Source organism: Periophthalmus magnuspinnatus, chromosome 24 (assembly GCF_009829125.3).
Source record: "Periophthalmus magnuspinnatus isolate fPerMag1 chromosome 24, fPerMag1.2.pri, whole genome shotgun sequence".
Taxonomy (NCBI): domain Eukaryota; kingdom Metazoa; phylum Chordata; class Actinopteri; order Gobiiformes; family Gobiidae; genus Periophthalmus; species Periophthalmus magnuspinnatus.
In genome coordinates this window covers 3,626,392-3,644,515 of record NC_047149.1, presented here as the reverse complement: position 1 = coordinate 3,644,515, position 18,124 = coordinate 3,626,392, and positions in this window count along the sequence as shown.

Sequence of the window (18,124 nt, the reverse complement as noted above, 5' to 3'; positions counted from 1 at the left end):
CCGTCAATGACTCGGGCGGGCGGTGGGGGATCGGCCGGAGGGCACAGGTCGCTGGTCCGGACTGGTTTAACCTGGGAGACGTGAAAGGTCGGATGAATCCGGAGAGACGGGGGTAACTGGAGGCGCACCGCCGATGGATTTATGATCCTCATGATCTTAAACGGTCCCAGGAATCGGGGGGACAGCTTACGGGAGTCCGTCTTCAGCGGGACCGTCTTGGCGGAGAGCCAAACCATCTGGCCAGGTTGGTATACGGGCGCCGGGACACGGTGGCGATCGGCCGTCGCCTTAGTGCGCGCTCCAGCCCGAAGAAGGGCCGCCCTGGCCTTCTTCCAGATCCGGCGACAGCGCTGGAGATGGCGCTGAACAGACGGGACGGCGAGGTCCCTCTCCTCCGTGGGAAAGAGAGGGGGTTGATATCCCAGCGATGCCTCGAAGGGGGACATACCAGTGGCGGAACTCACGAGGGAGTTGTGAGCATACTCTATCCAGGGCAGGTGAGTACTCCAGGTCGCGGGGTTGGCGGAGGCTGTGCACCGTAGGGCCGACTCCAGGTCTTGGTTGGCCCGCTCCGTCTGCCCATTAGATTGTGGATGGAACCCGGACGTGAGGCTAACCGTGGCCCCCAAACCGTCGCAGAAAGACCGCCATACCTGAGAGGTGAATTGGGTCCCTCTGTCGGACACGATGTCCACCGGGATGCCGTGGAGTCGGAAGACATGACTGGTCAGCTGGTCGGCAGTTTCTTTGGCTGTGGGGAGCTTAGGCAGGGCAACGAAATGGGCGGCCTTGGAGAAGCGGTCCACAATGGTGAGAACCACCGTGTTCCCCTGGGAAGGGGGAAGGCCCGTCACGAAGTCCAAGGCGATGTGGGACCAAGGGCGACGAGGAACTGGGAGAGGATGCAAGAGACCAGAAGGGGGTGAGTGGGAGGCCTTGGCCCGAGCACATACCTGGCAGGCGGCGACATAAGCCCGGGTGTCTGTGTCCATCGTGGGCCACCAGAAGCGTCTCCTGAGGAGGGAGAGAGAGCGACCGGCACCAGGATGGCAGGCGAAACGGGAGGCATGGACCCACTGGAGCACCTGAGACCGGACAGAATCGGGAACAAACAGTTTACCTGGAGGGCCGTTACCTGGGTCGGGGTCGTTGGTCTGGGCCTCTCGGACGGTGTCCTCGATATCCCAATGGACCGCGGCCACCACACACGAGGAGGGAATAATTGTTTCTGCGGTGACCGGGCTATCCTCCAGGGCGAACTGGCGGGAGAGGGCATCGGGTTTGACGTTCCGAGATCCGGGGCGGTAGGTGAGGAGAAAGTTGAAGCGGCTGAAGAAGAGGGACCAACGAGCTTGACGGGGATTGAGGCGCCTGGCGGACTGGATGTACTCCAAGTTTTTATGGTCGGTCCAGACGATGAATGGTTGCTCCGCCCCTTCGAGCCAGTGGCGCCACTCCTCCAAGGCCAGCTTTACGGCAAGGAGCTCCCGATCCCCCACGTCATAATTGACCTCGGCCGAGGACAATCGCCGGGAAAAGAAGGCGCAGGGACAGAGGCGGTTGTGGGGGTCGAACCTCTGCGAAAGCACGGCCCCCACTCCCGAGTCGGAGGCGTCGACCTCCACGATGAATTGCCGTGAAGGGTCGGGCTGGTGCAGGATGGGAGCGGAGGTAAATAGTCTCTTAAGCTTCTCGAAGGCTGTCTGCGCCTCAGGAGACCAGGCAAACGGCAAAGCAGGAGAGGTGAGTTTAGTTAAGGGCGAGATAACCCTACTAAAATCCCGGATGAAACGTCTATAAAAATTGGCAAAGCCGATAAATCTCTGGAGCTGTCTCCGGCTGGTAGGAACGGGCCACTCAGTGACAGCCTGGATCTTTTCAGGGTCAGCTCTTACTTGGCCCCGCCCCACAATGAAGCCCAAAAAGCTGACCTCCTCTGCGTGAAACTCGCATTTCTCAGCTTTCACGAACAGTTTATTCTCGAGGAGGCGCTGGAGAACCTGGCGAACGTGCTGATGATGCTCCTGGGGGGACCGCGAGAAAATCAAGATGTCATCCAAGTAAACAAAGACGAATCGGTTAAGGAAATCACGGAGCACATCGTTGATGAGGGCTTGGAATACGGCAGGGGCGTTGGTGAGACCGAAGGGCATAACCAAGTATTCGAAATGTCCCAGGGGTGTCTTGAAGGCCGTCTTCCATTCGTCTCCCTCCCTGATGCGCACCAGGTGGTACGCATTCCGCAAATCCAACTTTGAGAAGATGGTCGCACCGTGGAGGGGCGTAAATGCCGAGTCCAGTAAGGGAAGCGGGTATTTATTCTTTACAGTTATATTGTTCAGACCCCGGTAATCAATGCAAGGCCGCAGGGATTTGTCCTTCTTAGCCACAAAGAAGAACCCCGCTCCCACGGGTGAAGTGGACGGGCGGATGATTCCGGCAGCCAGGGACCCACGGATATAGTCCTCCATTGACTCGCGTTCAGGTTTAGACAGGTTATATAGCCTGCTAGATGGTAGTGGGGCACCCGGCAGGAGGTCAATGGCGCAGTCATATGGACGGTGGGGCGGTAAAGAGAGGGCCTTGCTCTTGCTAAAAACCTCCCCCAGGTCGTGATATTCAGCAGGCACCGAGGACAGATTGGGGGTGTCTGGGGACGGATCAGCGACAGGAACGGACCTCCCGGCCGGAGGGAGGGCGGACCGAAGGCACTTGGCGTGGCAATCGGGACTCCAGCCCGAAACTCCGCCCCTGGCCCAATCGAAAACAGGGTTGTGGGCGCGTAGCCAGGGGTAACCAAGGACCAGAGGAGAAGCGGAGGAGGACAGGACATGAAACTGACGGTTCTCTTGGTGGTTGCCGGACAGAATCACGGTGACAGGTTCTGTGATGTGAGTGATGTGCCCCAGAAAACGTCCATTGAGCCCCTGGGCATTTAAGGGGCGTTCGAGGGGCTCCAGGTAGACCCCGAGCTGCTCCGCGACTTGGGCATCAATAAAGTCCCTCTCAGCCCCGGAGTCGATAAGGGCGGAAACGCATAAGGTCTCTGTGCGAACGCACAGGGTGGCGCTGAGCCGCAGTCTATTAGAAGAGTCCAGGATGTGTTGCTCGCCCACCAGTACTCCCAGTGCTACTGGTGGGCCCCCCCTTTTGGCCGAACTGGGCAAGTGACCACATAATGTCCGCGCTCACCGCAGTAGAGGCAAGCCCCGGCCAGACGACGCCTCCGTTGACGCTCCTCGGCCGACACAAGGGTCCTGTCGAGTTGCATGGGCTCATCCGGCGGGGGCGGGGCAGCGCGTGGCTCCGGCGGGACCGGTGACCGGCGTCTCTCTCGGCGACGAGCCCGTAGGCGGTTGTCTATACGGTGAGTGAGGGAGATGAGGGTCCGCAGGTCGGGGGGTTCGTCCCGGGAAACCAATTCATCTTTCAAAGTCTCGTTCAGGCCCCGCACAAACACAGCCCGCAGCGCGCTGTCCGTCCAGTCCAGCTCCGCCGCATGTGTCCAGAATTCAATGGAATAATCCGCTACCGTCCTGGAGCCCTGGCTGAGAGTCAATAACCGGGAGGCAGCATTGTCCTGGTAGTGCGGGTGGTCAAACACCAGCTTAAACGTGGACACAAATTCATTAAAATCCAGGCTATCCACAGACGTCTTCATTAGGCGCGCCTCTGCCCACTGGAGAGCTCTGCCCCGGAGTAATCCACATATATATCGGATCTTGGTGGCCCCCGAGCTGAAACGAGAAGGGCATTGCTGGAACATGAACTCGCACTGGAACAGGAATCCGCGACAGAGGTGAGGTTGTCCAGCATACGGCTCCGGATCCGTGCCTCTCGGCTCCGGGAGGCGTGGCGGCGCTCCGGCTGCAGCAGGCGGGGTGACGAGGAGCGCGGCCACCTGGTGGTTAAGCTGTGCCACCTGCTGGGACAATGTCTGATTTAGCTCCAATAGAGTCCGAATGGATTGTTCATGCTGACCCAGCACCGCCTCGGGGTGAGAGTGCGTGAGGCGGCGCGTCTGGTCCGGATCTGAGCCTGCTTGGTCCATAGTGGCCAGACCGTTCTGTCGTAACGGTGCGGATAGGACCAAAGGATGCAGACCAGAGCAGTTTTAACAGTGTTTATTTACAGCGGTGAAAATGCAGTCTTTAAACAGGTCACAAGAGCAGGTACAGGAACCGGGGAGCGGGAGACGGGTCAGGCGGGTGCGGTGCAGGTAGAGGCGGGCAGGACAGGACCAGGACGGGGATAGAAGCAGGTGCGGTACCAGGGCAGGCGGATCAGACGAAGACCAGAGCGGGGAGCGGGTGACAAACCAGAGACCAGGACCGGACAGGAGACGAGACGAGCAGGAGACGAGACGAGCAGGAGACGAGACGAGCAGGAGACGAGACGAGCAGGAGACAAGACGAGCTGGAAGCGATACCGGGACTGGAACGTGGCGGCAGGAGCTGGGCGAGTAGAGGCAGGAATCTGGGGGGTGCATAAATCCAAATGAGCATTTGCCGGAAAGTACCATATAACAAAGCTTAGCAAGAAACATTCACGTTTTACACGCGGACGGTCTGGCACCGAGTGTAGACTGCCAAGCCTTCTTGTACTCAGCAGCAGGTGGTGGTGATTAGGCTGATGCACCCCAGGTGTGCACGGGAGGAGTCAGGCACTCCACCCAGCTCCAGACACACAGGTAGGGGAGGGGGAGAGAGCACGGGAGGACAGGGAAACTGACATCATGACACCTCCACAGAACGCCTGAGAAAGACATCGCAAAAACGAGCGCTCCAAAAGACGGTACGACAGAGGCCTTTTTCATAGAATTTCTGTCAATTGGTTTAATGCTAAATTAATGTGATGTGCTCTTGGGACATTCTGTGCAATTAATTGTTATAACTTTAAATTAGTAAGTATTTCCGTGTTTATGGCTTAGCACGAAGAGAGAAAAAAAGCACTAGGAATTAATAATAAATAGCAAGTTTACACTTAGATCAGGTAAAGTGTAATTAGAAACAAATTTAATCATTTCCGTGTTTATGGCTTAGCACGAAGAGAGAAAAAAAGCACTAGGAATTAACAATAAGTAGCAAGTTTAGACTTTGATCAGGTAAATTGTGATTAGAAACAAAGTTAATCATTTCCGTGTTTATGGCTTAGCACGAAGAGAGAAAAAAAGCAAGTTTTATAAAAAAAATATTTAGTGGTTAAAACTTTACACTAAAAAAGAAAACAAAACTGTTTAATCAAGTTTATATAAAAATGTGGTACCCAAAAAAACTATATGTAATGCTGGCAACAATATTTATTAGCATAATAAGAGCTCAAGCAAACGAACCTGTTCAAATGAATTTTACTCAGAATGAACATGAAATTACTTGTTACTGCAAAGTTGATAAAGGGGCAATAATTCAGATTGGCATCATTTATATTCCCTGTGAAACAGAAGCATTAATAGATGGAATTAACTTGGTAGACTTAACTAGGAAAGAGCAAGAAATAGCAACTTATTCGCCGGAACACGGTGTCCACTCGAAAGTTTGTGATTTCATTAGCAATATCCCCAAGCAAAAAGATAATGTAACCCAGACCAAAATACAGTGTACATGGTACAATCAGCCCATTCGTTCTAATATTGGCTGTGTTTGCATCTCATATCCTTTTGGTAGTAAGGAACTACGTAATATTGACAATATTTGTGAAAATAATACAATAAGAAATGTAAATACAACGGTCAAAAATAGCAAGCATCTTAATGTGACATACCAAAATGCTAGTGAAAATAGTCTGTTTGATGTCCAAATGATAAAAAGTCAAATTGGCACTCTTATGAAAAAGGTTACGCTTACAATTGGAGCAGTTTCTGAATCAAAATCCACACAAGAAACAAAAATAGAGACTATGATTAAGAAATTAAAGAATGAAATGGTAAAAGAGATTATAGACGAAGCTAGAATTATAACCAAAAACTTGTGTCCGTCAAACTCAGCAAATGTCGCTAAAATGCTAAAAGATCTAAAAGAAGAGTATGATGCCTTAAAAAATATCTTGAAAGGAAATGTTATTTATATTGTGGCTGCATTTGTTGCTGTTTTTCTAACTCTGGCTATTGTGTTGATTATGGCTTTATTGTTATGCTTGTGTTCGCCACGGACCACTAAAATTATGGCATTAAATCTCCCTGATTCAGCTTCCATCTTAAGTTGGGATGATTGTGATACAAAATAGACAGTTTAAATGGTTAACTGATATATTATTGGATGATATTTGTTAGTGGCTGTATCTTGTAGTGGCCAGATGGGTTATGGTTCTTTTAAAATGATATTCACATAAATAAATTGACTAATCGGGAGAATTAAAAAACTGTTGCTATGATTGGAAGTTAATAGAAGGTATAGATAATTGTTTAATTAATGTGGTAAAGGATTGATTTTGCATTTATTGGGCAATTGTATGGATAATTGTTTAATTGATGTCAGGTGATGCTAATGTTTTGCATTTATTGAATTATTCATGAATAATTGTTTGATTTAAGTAGAATAAAGCTATTGTTTTGTATTTACTAGTTATTTTTGGATAATTGATTTATGTGGAATAATGTTAATGTTCTGCCTTTATTGGATTAGTGGTGGATAATTGTTTGACTTAAATGGAAGAAAGCCAATATTTTGCAATTACTAGTTGTGTGAATCATTGTTTTATTTAAGTGAAATGGAGCTAATGTTTTGCATTTACTAGATATTGGTGGATAATTGTTTGATTTATGTGAACAGAGCTATTATTTTGCGTTTATTGGGTTATTTGTGGATAATTGTTTAATGCATGTGGAATGAAGCTATGGTTTTACATTTGTTAGTTGTTTATGGATAATTGCTCAATGTATTTGAAATAAGGATATTGCTTTGCATTTATTGGATGCTTGATGGTTGTGGGATGACGGTTTTGCTTCTCATTGTGAAAGGTTGAGCCTTGTGTTGTCCTGGGATAATTTATGACTACAAAAACAACTTTGTTACAGCAGAACTCATTTCTTCATCAAAACTGAGGCACTTATTCATTTTGACAAATTTCATAAAATAAATAAATAAATTAAGAAATAAAAATTAAAAATAAATAAATAATTAAATTAAATTAAATTAAATTAAATTAAATTAAATTAAATTAAATTAAATTAAATTAAATTAAATTAAATTAAATTAAAATTAAATTTAGATTAGATTTGGATTGAATTTGGGTTGAATTTAGATTGAATTTAAGTTGAGTTTGAGTTGAATTTGAATTGAATTTGGATTGAATTGGAATTGGATTTGAATTGAATTGAATTGAATTGAATTGAAATTGAATTTAAATTAAATTAAATTAAATTAAATTAAATTAAAATTAAATTAAATTAAATTAAATTAAATTAAAATTAAATTAAATTAAATTAAATTAAATTAAATTAAATTAAATTAAAATTAAATTAAATTAAATTAAATTAAATTAAATTAAATTAAATTAAATTAAATTAAATTAAATTAAATTAAATTAAATATTTTGAAGTTCAAGTTGTCTCCAGGTTTCTCCTATAACGTGGCTCAACTTAATTTGTATCACTGTACAACCAACGAACACAATGCAGTGGTGGAAATTAAGAGTTGCAGGAGGTTTTGAGTTCCAAAATTGTACATTATCCATTAAAGTAGGGTCTACTAACCAAAACAAAAATGTATTATTTAATTACTTAACTAATCTGGTAATTAACTCATTAGTGTGAAGACAGATTGAAGATAGACCCCAAATTAAAAAAAAAAAAAAAAAAAAAAAAAATTGTTACTTTAAGATTTTATTTTGAGAGCTGGGAAATGCAAATTGGGGAAAAGTTTAAAGTATTTGTAATGTAACTCTATTGGAAGGAAAACGCAAGGCTTAATGGATATGAAGTGAAGCTGTTGTTGTACAATTGTTGGGCATTTTGTAGTTTACATTTTTGCATTATTAGGTGGATGTGAAGTAAAACTGGGTGGCACTTTGTAATGGCTGCACCCTATTTGGCCTTAGTGAAGTGCAGGTACTTAATTGGTGGTGATTCGGGCTTAGGGACTGTTTGGTTGTGGCCTTAAGTGAGCACTTGATTTGGAATTTATTGGCTTGTGTTGTGTGTAGTTGTTCATGCTAGTTTTGTGCTTGGTTGGTCCTTGGCTAGCCATTTGTGTGTGTATTTGTGGACGCATGTTTGAGTGTCAATTTGGGTTGATACTTGGGTGTGCGTTTGCAGGTGCATGCGCTGGTGGTTGGTTGATCATTGACTAGGTGTGGGTAGCTGCACGTGGCGCAGGTCAGTTAGTTGTTGGTTGGATGTTTATTTAGGATGGAGATTGAGTGATTGTTGGGCCTAGGTCGCTATTGGTCAGGTCTAGTCATTATTGATTGAATCTTTGTTCGTGCCCTGTTGGGGCTGAGTGAAGTGTAGTTGTTGAAAGGTGTTATCTAAAACTGTTTTTTAAATAATACTAATAGAAATAAACAGAATTAAATTATAATAATGATTAGCAGGATTGTTAAATTTAAATAATAATAATAATAAAGAATATATTTATAATAAAGAATAATTTTAAAACTTAAAAAAAAATAAAATAAAATAATACTTCTTTAATTTAAAAATAAATAAATAAATAACTAATACAAATTAAAAAAAAAAATTGAATTGAAATTGGAATCGGAAAAAATTAAATTGAATTGAAAATAAAACTTAAAAAAAAAAAAAAAAAAAAAAAAAAAAAAAAAAAAAAAAGGAAGCGATAAATAAAATAAAGAATAAATAAAATAAATGATCTTAATCAAGTACTAAATAGGATAATGCTGGCTTTTGGGTGAATTTCGAGCTCTTTCTAAGTCTTCTAAGTTAAGTTTTTTCTCTCTTTTAGAAACCAAATTAAAGGCAGGAAGTGAGAACGAAGACGCCCCCCCTCCGAGATCAAAAACCCCTTAGAGTCCACAGGTAGATAGTTAAAGACAAATTGTTCATTAAATAGTAACTCATTCTAAGTTAAGTTTTTTCTTTTTTTTAGAAACTAAATTAAAGACAGGAAGAGGGAACGAAGACGCCCCCTTCGAGATCAAAACCCCTTTAGAGTCCACAGGTAGATAGTGAAAGACAAACTGTTCATTAAATAGTGACTCATTCTGCCAAAATCATAGACTTGACAACAAATTTAAAACAATATCCAAATTGTTATACAGTAGCCGAGAGGGTAATTTAACAAAATACTATAATACAATATATATCACAATGTCCCAGTTCATCACGCTAGACCAATTGGTAGAATTCTGGAAAAATAAAGCCCTGCAGGAGGAGGCAGATCCAAAAAAGGCCCAAGAAACCCAGTCCATCATTCAAGTCATTATTAAAAAATATGTCAAAAAAGGAATGATCCATGGTGGAAAAGATGCCATTGCCCCCACAGAAGAACAATGGAAGAACATCAAAAACTACTACAAGGAGAAGATCAAACAGTGCCAATTGGACCCAACCCGAAGTGCTTTAGTAAGAAAGGTGAACCAATTGAAGATACAAAAGCACAAAAATGAGATGAAGAGTCAAATAAAAATACAGAAGTACGAGAATGAGATGAGAATGGCGAAGAAGATGCATAAATGGGCAAAGGAGATGACGGTGATAAAAGAAACGAAAGAATTGTCTTCTATCCTGGTTCTTAAGCCGAAGGAGAAGGAAGTGTCCCTGAAGGAAGAACTGCTGAGAGAGAAACCGAACGAACCTGCAGCAGGCGTATATCCAACCCTTGAAGAAAATAAAACATCACACAAATATGCCACACGCTCTAAGCACAGAAAGTCCTGGGAAGAACCTGAAAATTCTGATGAAGAAGAAGAAGTGACTGGCAGTAAAGTACTAAAGAAAAATCAAAGATCACAAAGATGGGATGAAGACAACACAGATGATGATGTTCCACGTCTCGACAGTACTTTACGGTATGCAACCAGTCCATCCCCACATGATGAAGAATGCTGGTATGAGATGTCCAGAAAAGCTGCTCTGCCCCCACCATATTCAGGTACCACCAGCAAAAACCCAGTGCTGAGGAAATCTTCTGCTTCCATGATGACATCAGACCTGGCTGCATGCTTGACCCCGAAGATAACTCACAAGGTAGTTGGAGGAGAGTTGGCATTAACATCTGTTGGAGCATGCTCAAGAGAAATAGAAGAAAAAATTGACTCTGTCCAAAACCAAGTAGCTGCACTGGCTCATATTATTGAAACTGAGAAAAAGCTGAAGCGAAGTGATGACGAGAGACGCATGCAAAGACAAGAAATGATGCCTGACCAAGAGATGACAACGAAGACAAGCGGAAGTTTGCTCTCAAGGACTGAAGAAGATGAAACTAGAGGTGCTATGGCTGAAGTCTCAATGAAACAAAATGATGAACCCTTTTCAGTTGATGGATCGTTCAGCGGAACTGTTGAAGAGACTCGATACGAAGAGGCATACATCAACGGTACCATCAATCCCATCCAACAAAGAGAACCTGCAACTGTCTTTCCAATAAGGACGGATGGCCGACAAGTGGTCTACCAGCCATTCACATTAAAGGACTGGAGTGCCCTGATGCTCACCCTACCAAAGCTGACCAAAGGAGGCGTGCCATGGATGAGAGCTCTCCTGAAGCAGACGGCTGGAGATAAACTATGTTGGGGAGACATGCAAGCTGCCCTAATCAAAGCTGCCGATGAAACAGTCGCTGATAACATCAGAAAAGCCATAGAAAGAAGATTGAGAATGCGGCTACAGAATAACAATGCCATTCACATCTTCCGAGACATCCTGGAAGAAGAACTCAGGACACGATATCCATGCATTGTGACAGAAGAGTTGTTATCCATGCAGATGAGAGATACTGAAGATTATTACAGCTTCAAGCAACGTGCCACAAGCCTATATCATGATGTCACTGGAGAACCAATTGAGCCAGGAACTGGTATGTCAGTCATGTTCAGGTCTGTTCTGGTCAAGGGGATGCCTAACCAGGTTCAAGAGGCTTTGCAAAATGTGATGGGGCTGTACCGTAAGACTGAAGACGACTTTGATGCACATTGCAATCATGAAATAAACAAGTGGCAGAGAAACAGGAAGGCGTTTGAGGACCAGAAGAAGGAGTTGGAACTGGCTACTGTGAAGTTGCAATTGCAGAAATACCAAACTGAAGTTAAAGAGAAGAAGAAAGATAAGAACACAAATGTGATGAGTATACAGTCAGACCCTGCTGAAGAAGACATGTTATCTGTCACAAAACAACTAACAACTGCAATCAAGATGGTGATGAACACACAGCAACCACAAGCAACAGCAGTGACACCCAACTCCCAAACAGGTCAGCCTATGTCAATACCAAATGTGCCAGTGATGATTTACAACGGTCCTCAATCAAGGAACCAAGGAGGTTTTGGAGACCCCAGAAGAAACAAAGGTACTGGCTACATGAACAATCCAAGACGTGATCAGTGCCACCTATGTCATGGAATAGGACACTGGAGAAGAAGTTGTCCCTTAGCATCTCAAGGACAAAGGCAAGAGCCACACAATTTTCAACAATACAGGCAACCAATGCAGAGATACAACCGACAACAGCAGCCACCAATGATGCCACAGCAGACAGCCGGTCCAATGCCCCCACCTCCAAATGGAAGACTCATGAACGTCGGAGCTTACTATCAAGGAGGAAGAGATGTTCATGGATCCTTGGATGAACACTATGACTACTGAAGGGGCCTACAGCCAGACCATTCGCTAAAACCATGGAAGAGCGAACCAATGGTGGTCTTGAAGGTAAATGGACAAAAGATTAAATTTTTGGTGGATTCAGGAGCCACAGTATCCTGCATTCGACAGAAATTTCCACTCTCATCGAAGACTATGTCCATAACCGGCTGTGTGGGAGAACCAGAAGTAAGAACTTTTACTGAACCATTGGCAGTAACAATGAATGAACAGACAGTGAAACAAGAATTCTTATACTTGCCTGACTGCAGTATCTCCATATGTGGAAGAGACTTGATGTGCAAATTATCATTGTCAGTGGTGTTTTGCCCCGAAGGTCACAAAATACTGGACCGATGTGAAACCCTCAAGATACTGAGAGATGCAACTATGTGTAAAACCACTGAGATCTTGTACCTTTCTCCAGATACTGCTCAAGACTCAAAGTCACAAGTCACAATCTATTGGACAGAAATACTCACAGATCCAGAAAAAGGTAACACTGCATCAGCATTATGGCAAAACTACAAAACATGGGCAAGATCACTATATCCACTCAGTGAACCTTTTGACCCCTTGCATGTCACTCTATACTACTCCACACTTGATGATGAGACCTATGACGAATTATGGCAAAAGGTGGATGGACAGACTTTTCAAGTGAACTACTCATATCTCTACTTGGGCCCTCAAGGTATGGCACTCGCAGTCTCCCTCCCAGAAGAACTGAGACCGTATTCCAGGGGGAGTGAAGAAAGCACACCACACGTATCGCTGGCCATATCCAAACATCATTCACCAAGACAACTTGGTCCAATGGTCAAGCTGGCTTCAAGTCTTCAGTATGAAGCCACCGAAATCGGAGGTGTGTTCTACAACTCACAACACAAAATATTCAGAATTGTGCTACCTCAGGGCTCTGAAGATAACACAAGAGCATCCAAGCAATCCAGACAACGAATTTTCGAGAATCATCCGGATACAGAAAGGTATCTTGCCCAAGTACCATCACACATATGGATGATGCACCCGAATGATGTGGGTCAGACGAAACATGCTGTTAAAGTGCAACTCACCACAAGCAAGCCGATATACCATCCCCAATATCCACTCAAAGAAGACCAAGTAATGGGGATTCAAGAAACTATTAATGGATTGCTGGAGTCTGGAGTGATATATGAAACTGAATCAGAATACAACACACCTCTCTTTCCAGTGAAGAAATCGGACTTGCAGAACTGGAGGATGGTTCAAGACTTCCGTCCAATCAATGAAGTTACAGCTGGAGAATCATATCCAGTGCCAGACCCCTACATCGCCTTGAATAATCTGTCACCAGAGCATAAGTATTACACTGTCTTAGACTTGGCAAATGCATTCTTCACAATCAACTTGGAGGCCTCCTCCCAGAGGTACTTTGCTTTCAGACACGGAGACAAAGTCTATTCCTACCGAAGAATGCCCATGGGATGGAAACACAGTCCCGGTTATTTCAGCCACTTCCTAAGACAAGACCTGGCAGATTTGAAGTTTCCAGAGACATGCACTCTGATCACTTATGTGGATGACATCCTCATCGCTGGAAAAACGGCAAAAGAGGTCCTAGAAGCAACAGTACAACTGCTCACACATCTGTCGAAAAAGGGGTACAAGGTAAAAAAGCAAAAGATACAAGTTGCAAGACAAACTGTGCATTTTCTCGGACGAGAGGTGTCGAACGGTGCGCAAGGAGTGTCTGCCAACAACAAAGATGCTATCCTGAGTACTCCAAAACCAACTACGGTACGTCAAATGCTCAGTTTCCTGGGACTCTGCAATTACTCTCGGGAGTACGTCCCTGGCTATACCGAACTCACAACGCCCCTCCGAGAACTCATTAAGCCCCATGGTATGCATAACCTCTCAGCCAATTTACAGTGGACGACGGAGTCTGAAGAAGCATTTATCAAGACAAAACAAGCTATTTGTGCAGCATGCAGCCTATGTGCTCCAAATTATGACATTCCCTTCCATCTAGATGTGACAGAGAAACAATCATTTGTCCAAGCTGTTCTCTATCAAAAGCATCATCAGAGCCGAAGAGTGCTGAAACACTACTCTTGTAAGTTGGATCCCCATGAACAAACTCAACCTGGTTGTGCTCGTTATCTGGCTGCTCTGGCAAAGACAATTGAGAAGACTTCACATATTGTACAAAATCATCCACTGGTGGTGCACACTCAACATGGGATACTTGCTTATCTCAACTCTCGTTTGTTCATAACTACTGCACGAAGATCCAATCATATTTCAAAGACTTTGAAACAGTCCCATATTACTTTTGAAGGAGGAAATACCAATATGGCAGTAAATATGGAGACTGAAGGACTTTCACATGTGTGTGAAGAAAAAGTCAGAACTGAACTGTATGTGAGAGCAGATTTGCATACTACACCTCTTTCAGACCCAGAGATGACCATTTTCTGTGACGGATGTGCATACAGAGCAAAAGAAGGTCATATTGTGTCCTCGTATGCAGTGGTGGAACAACTGCCCTCTAACCAATATCGTCTGATGGAAGCCCAGCAGATAGCAAAAGGTTCTGCACAAGTAGCTGAAATAACAGCAATGTTACGAGCACTAAAACTTTCAGAAGGCAAAGCAGTAAACATCTATACAGACTCAATTTATGCTTACAAGACTGTCACATTGTCTTTAGCTGGTTGGATCAGAAATGGTTTCAAACTTGGGACCGGCCTTCCAATTAAGCATGAACAACTGATCAAGCAACTGATAGATGCTGTCCAATTGCCATCAAGACTTGCTATCATGAAATGCAAAGCTCACACCAAGGGAACAGACTCCATTTCCCTGGGCAATCAAGCCGCAGATCAAGCTGCAAAGAAAGCTGCAAATTATAATCCAAGAAACATGCTTGTTTGCACTGAAGAAAAGATCGAGAAGTTACCTGATGCAAACCTGATCGATGCAACATACATAAGAGAAGTTCAAGAAGCAGCTGGAGCATACGAACATGGTGCTTGGAAACAACGTGGGGCCATTAAAGATCCTTCAGGAATCTGGAGAAATCATGAAGGAAGAATTGTGGCTCCTATCTCACTGCTGCAAATGCTCTACGATGAATACCACACCCCTACTCATCGTAGCTACGAAGCCATCCTAAAACATATCGATTTGTGGTGGCATCCAAACATGAAGTCTATCATGCAATATTGGATAGATGATTGTCACATTTGTCAAACCATGAATCCAAAGAAAGCTTGTAAACCACCACCAGGAACTTATACTCTTCCCAATAAGCCTTTTGAAAGAATTGTCATGGACTTTACAGACATGGGTCCAGAAATGAGAGTTCGAGGATATCGCTATCTACTGGTCATAGTCTGTGAGTATACAAGATGGGTTGAAGCGTTCCCCTGCAAGACGGAAACTGCCAAGGAAGTAGTTAAGCACCTAACTACTGATGTCTTCCCACGATTTGGCATTCCACACGTCATAAGGTCAGATAACGGGACACATTTTACTGCTAAAATAGTCCGTGATGTGCTAAAGGCTCTTAATATCACCCAACGTTTTGGTACTGTCTATCATGCGGCCAGTCAAGGGGTATGTGAAAGGATGAATGCCACTGTCAAAAGAAAACTTGCAAAGGTTTGGAAAACCACCAAACTTGATTGGGTCACTGCCTTACCTTTTGTTTTGATGGACATCAGAAATAGCGTGAACAAAACCACGTCATATTCTCCTCATCTCCTATTAACAGGCAGAGAAATGCATAAACCAGAAGGCTCATTCACTGAAGATACACCATTTATAGAATGGGACAAACAACATCACTCATATGTTCAGCAGCTCCAAGAAATAGTGATGCAACTACATAAATGTAGACAAAGAACACATGATCTTGAAGATGTAATTGATCCAGAGATGAACATAACCCCGGGATCTTTTGTGTATGTGAAGGTACACAAACGACACAACTGGACTCAACCATATCAAACTGGTCCATATCAAGTTCTACAGTCCACTGGAAGATCAGTACAAGTTCAAAAAGAAACATCTAAAGTGTGGTACCATTTATCACACTGCTTTAAGTCACCAGTAGACCCAAGTGAACGAAGTCTAACCCAAATCCAAACTGACATTGCCACCACATCTACCATGCAGAATGAAGAAAGCCGACCAAATCCAGACATCGCTGGAAACAGCGACCCTGATGAACAACCCCGACCACCTTCTGACACTGGGGCTCCAGAAGAGGAGGAAGAAAGGGGGAGAAGAAGAAGCGGGAGAAGGAGAGTATAGGCCATTTTTTAAGCCATATTTTTTGAAAAAACTTTTGGAAAATTTTCATTGTCTATTCTGGATCACACTAATTATGCTAATTTCTATTGTTCTAGTGTGTTGGTACGTTCCCCTTATTCATGGAAGTGTTGAGAATGGCCTCGGACAGCCAACAATCAAAACAACAACCGAGCTGACAACAAACAATACAGGTAAGAGACAATGGGCACTGAAAAGAGTAAAGAGAGGGACACCAAAACTTCTAAAATATTGTTATGAAGGACAAACGTGCAACGTACTTTTTGATGTATGCGAAGTACTAGACTGTATGCAAGACGCACCTGCTATAGACCATGCCTTAAATGTACAAATTGTCTGCAAAGATACATGTCTGACCAAGGTAAATGCTCAAAATGATAAGGTTATAGAGATCGCCAGAGTTATAACAAGTACCAGTGGACAATATAATAAAGAAAAAGATACTTTTGAAATTGGCTTACAACAGAGAATTACTTTAACAAAAGTTAGGAAAAATCATGCTTCTTATCAAGAGGACCTAAAACATTGTAGAGGGCGCAAATCAATTACTCAAAGATGCAATCCTTTAGTATTATCTATTAAAAATCCAACACTTAATGACTCTGGAATCTATTCTATAGGATTCCAGTGTTCAAAAATTGATACTGTACCCTGCAATAGAAAACTAAAGTTAAATTTTGAAGGCTACATCCAAACAACAATTTTGAAACCTAATAAACCTGCTCCAGAAAATGATTTAATTTCCCTAACCGAAGCAATTAAAATTGAAACAGGGCACGAAATGAATGAAAATACTTGGCTAAAATGGGTACAGTATACCGCCCATACTTTAACTACAGAAGATTGCATTGCATGTTCTGCAGCTAGACCACGATTAACAACTACATCAATACCATATTCTAATGAAAAAGACCTAACTTGCATACTTAAACTCTTCACTAAAAATTCATTTGATAAAACTGATGAATGCTATCAACTTCATAATAAACTACCAGTAGTAGCCTCCAAGGATGTGCCGACATCCTGGACTCTGGGAATAGCTAAATATACGTGTTTCCTTAAAGATACCATTATGCGTACAGACGCAGGGAAAAATGATAAAAATGAAATAGAGAGTTTCACTAAACATTTTTGTAATCAGACTTTATCTTCTGATAATTATAGAGAATTTGCTTTTCTGAACGGCCATAATACTGCTCGTGCAGATATTTGGTGGTTATGTGCAAATTTACGTTTGTATGCCATTCTACCAAAAACATGGTCAGGTGTTTGTGCACCGATTATGTTAATTATTCCATTTACCATAGGTCCAGCAAATTCACTAAATTTAAAACAAACTCAATTGTCATACAGAGTTAACTCAGGAAATAATCATGTATTCAAAAGGTCGTTGTCTCCTCAATCTAAACCCAAACTCCAAGGATCATTTAATGAAGATATCTACCTCAGTTCTATCGGTATACCCATGGGGGTTCCAAATGAGTTCAAAGCACAAGATGTAGTTGCGGCTGGATTTACTTCAGTTTTATTTGCTGGAGTAACTGCTACTAAAAATACGGCTTGGATAAATTATCTCTACTATAATCAACAAAGATTTATAAATTACACAATTGAGGCAATAGAAGGCATCGTAGAGCAATTGGGCCCTACGTCACTTATGGCCTGGCAAAATCGGATTGCTCTAGATATGTTACTTGCCAAAGAATCATCAGTATGCAGCATGTTTGGAGCAGAATGCTGTACTTATATACCAAATAATACCTCACCCGATGGAAGTATTGCAAAAGCTTTGAACAAACTTAAGTCCTTGTCCATGGAATTTGCTAAGAATTCTGGCGTATCTGAAAACACTTGGTCAAATTGGTTATATGGGATGTTTGGTCCTTGGACTACGACCATAATATCTGTCATTACTACAATATTGACTGTAATTGCTATCTTGATCATAATTGGATGCTGTGTTATCCCATGTCTCCGATCTCTAGTAGAACGATTGATTGCAACTGCCCTAACGAAAAAAGACCCCTCGTCACAAATTCTATTACTCTC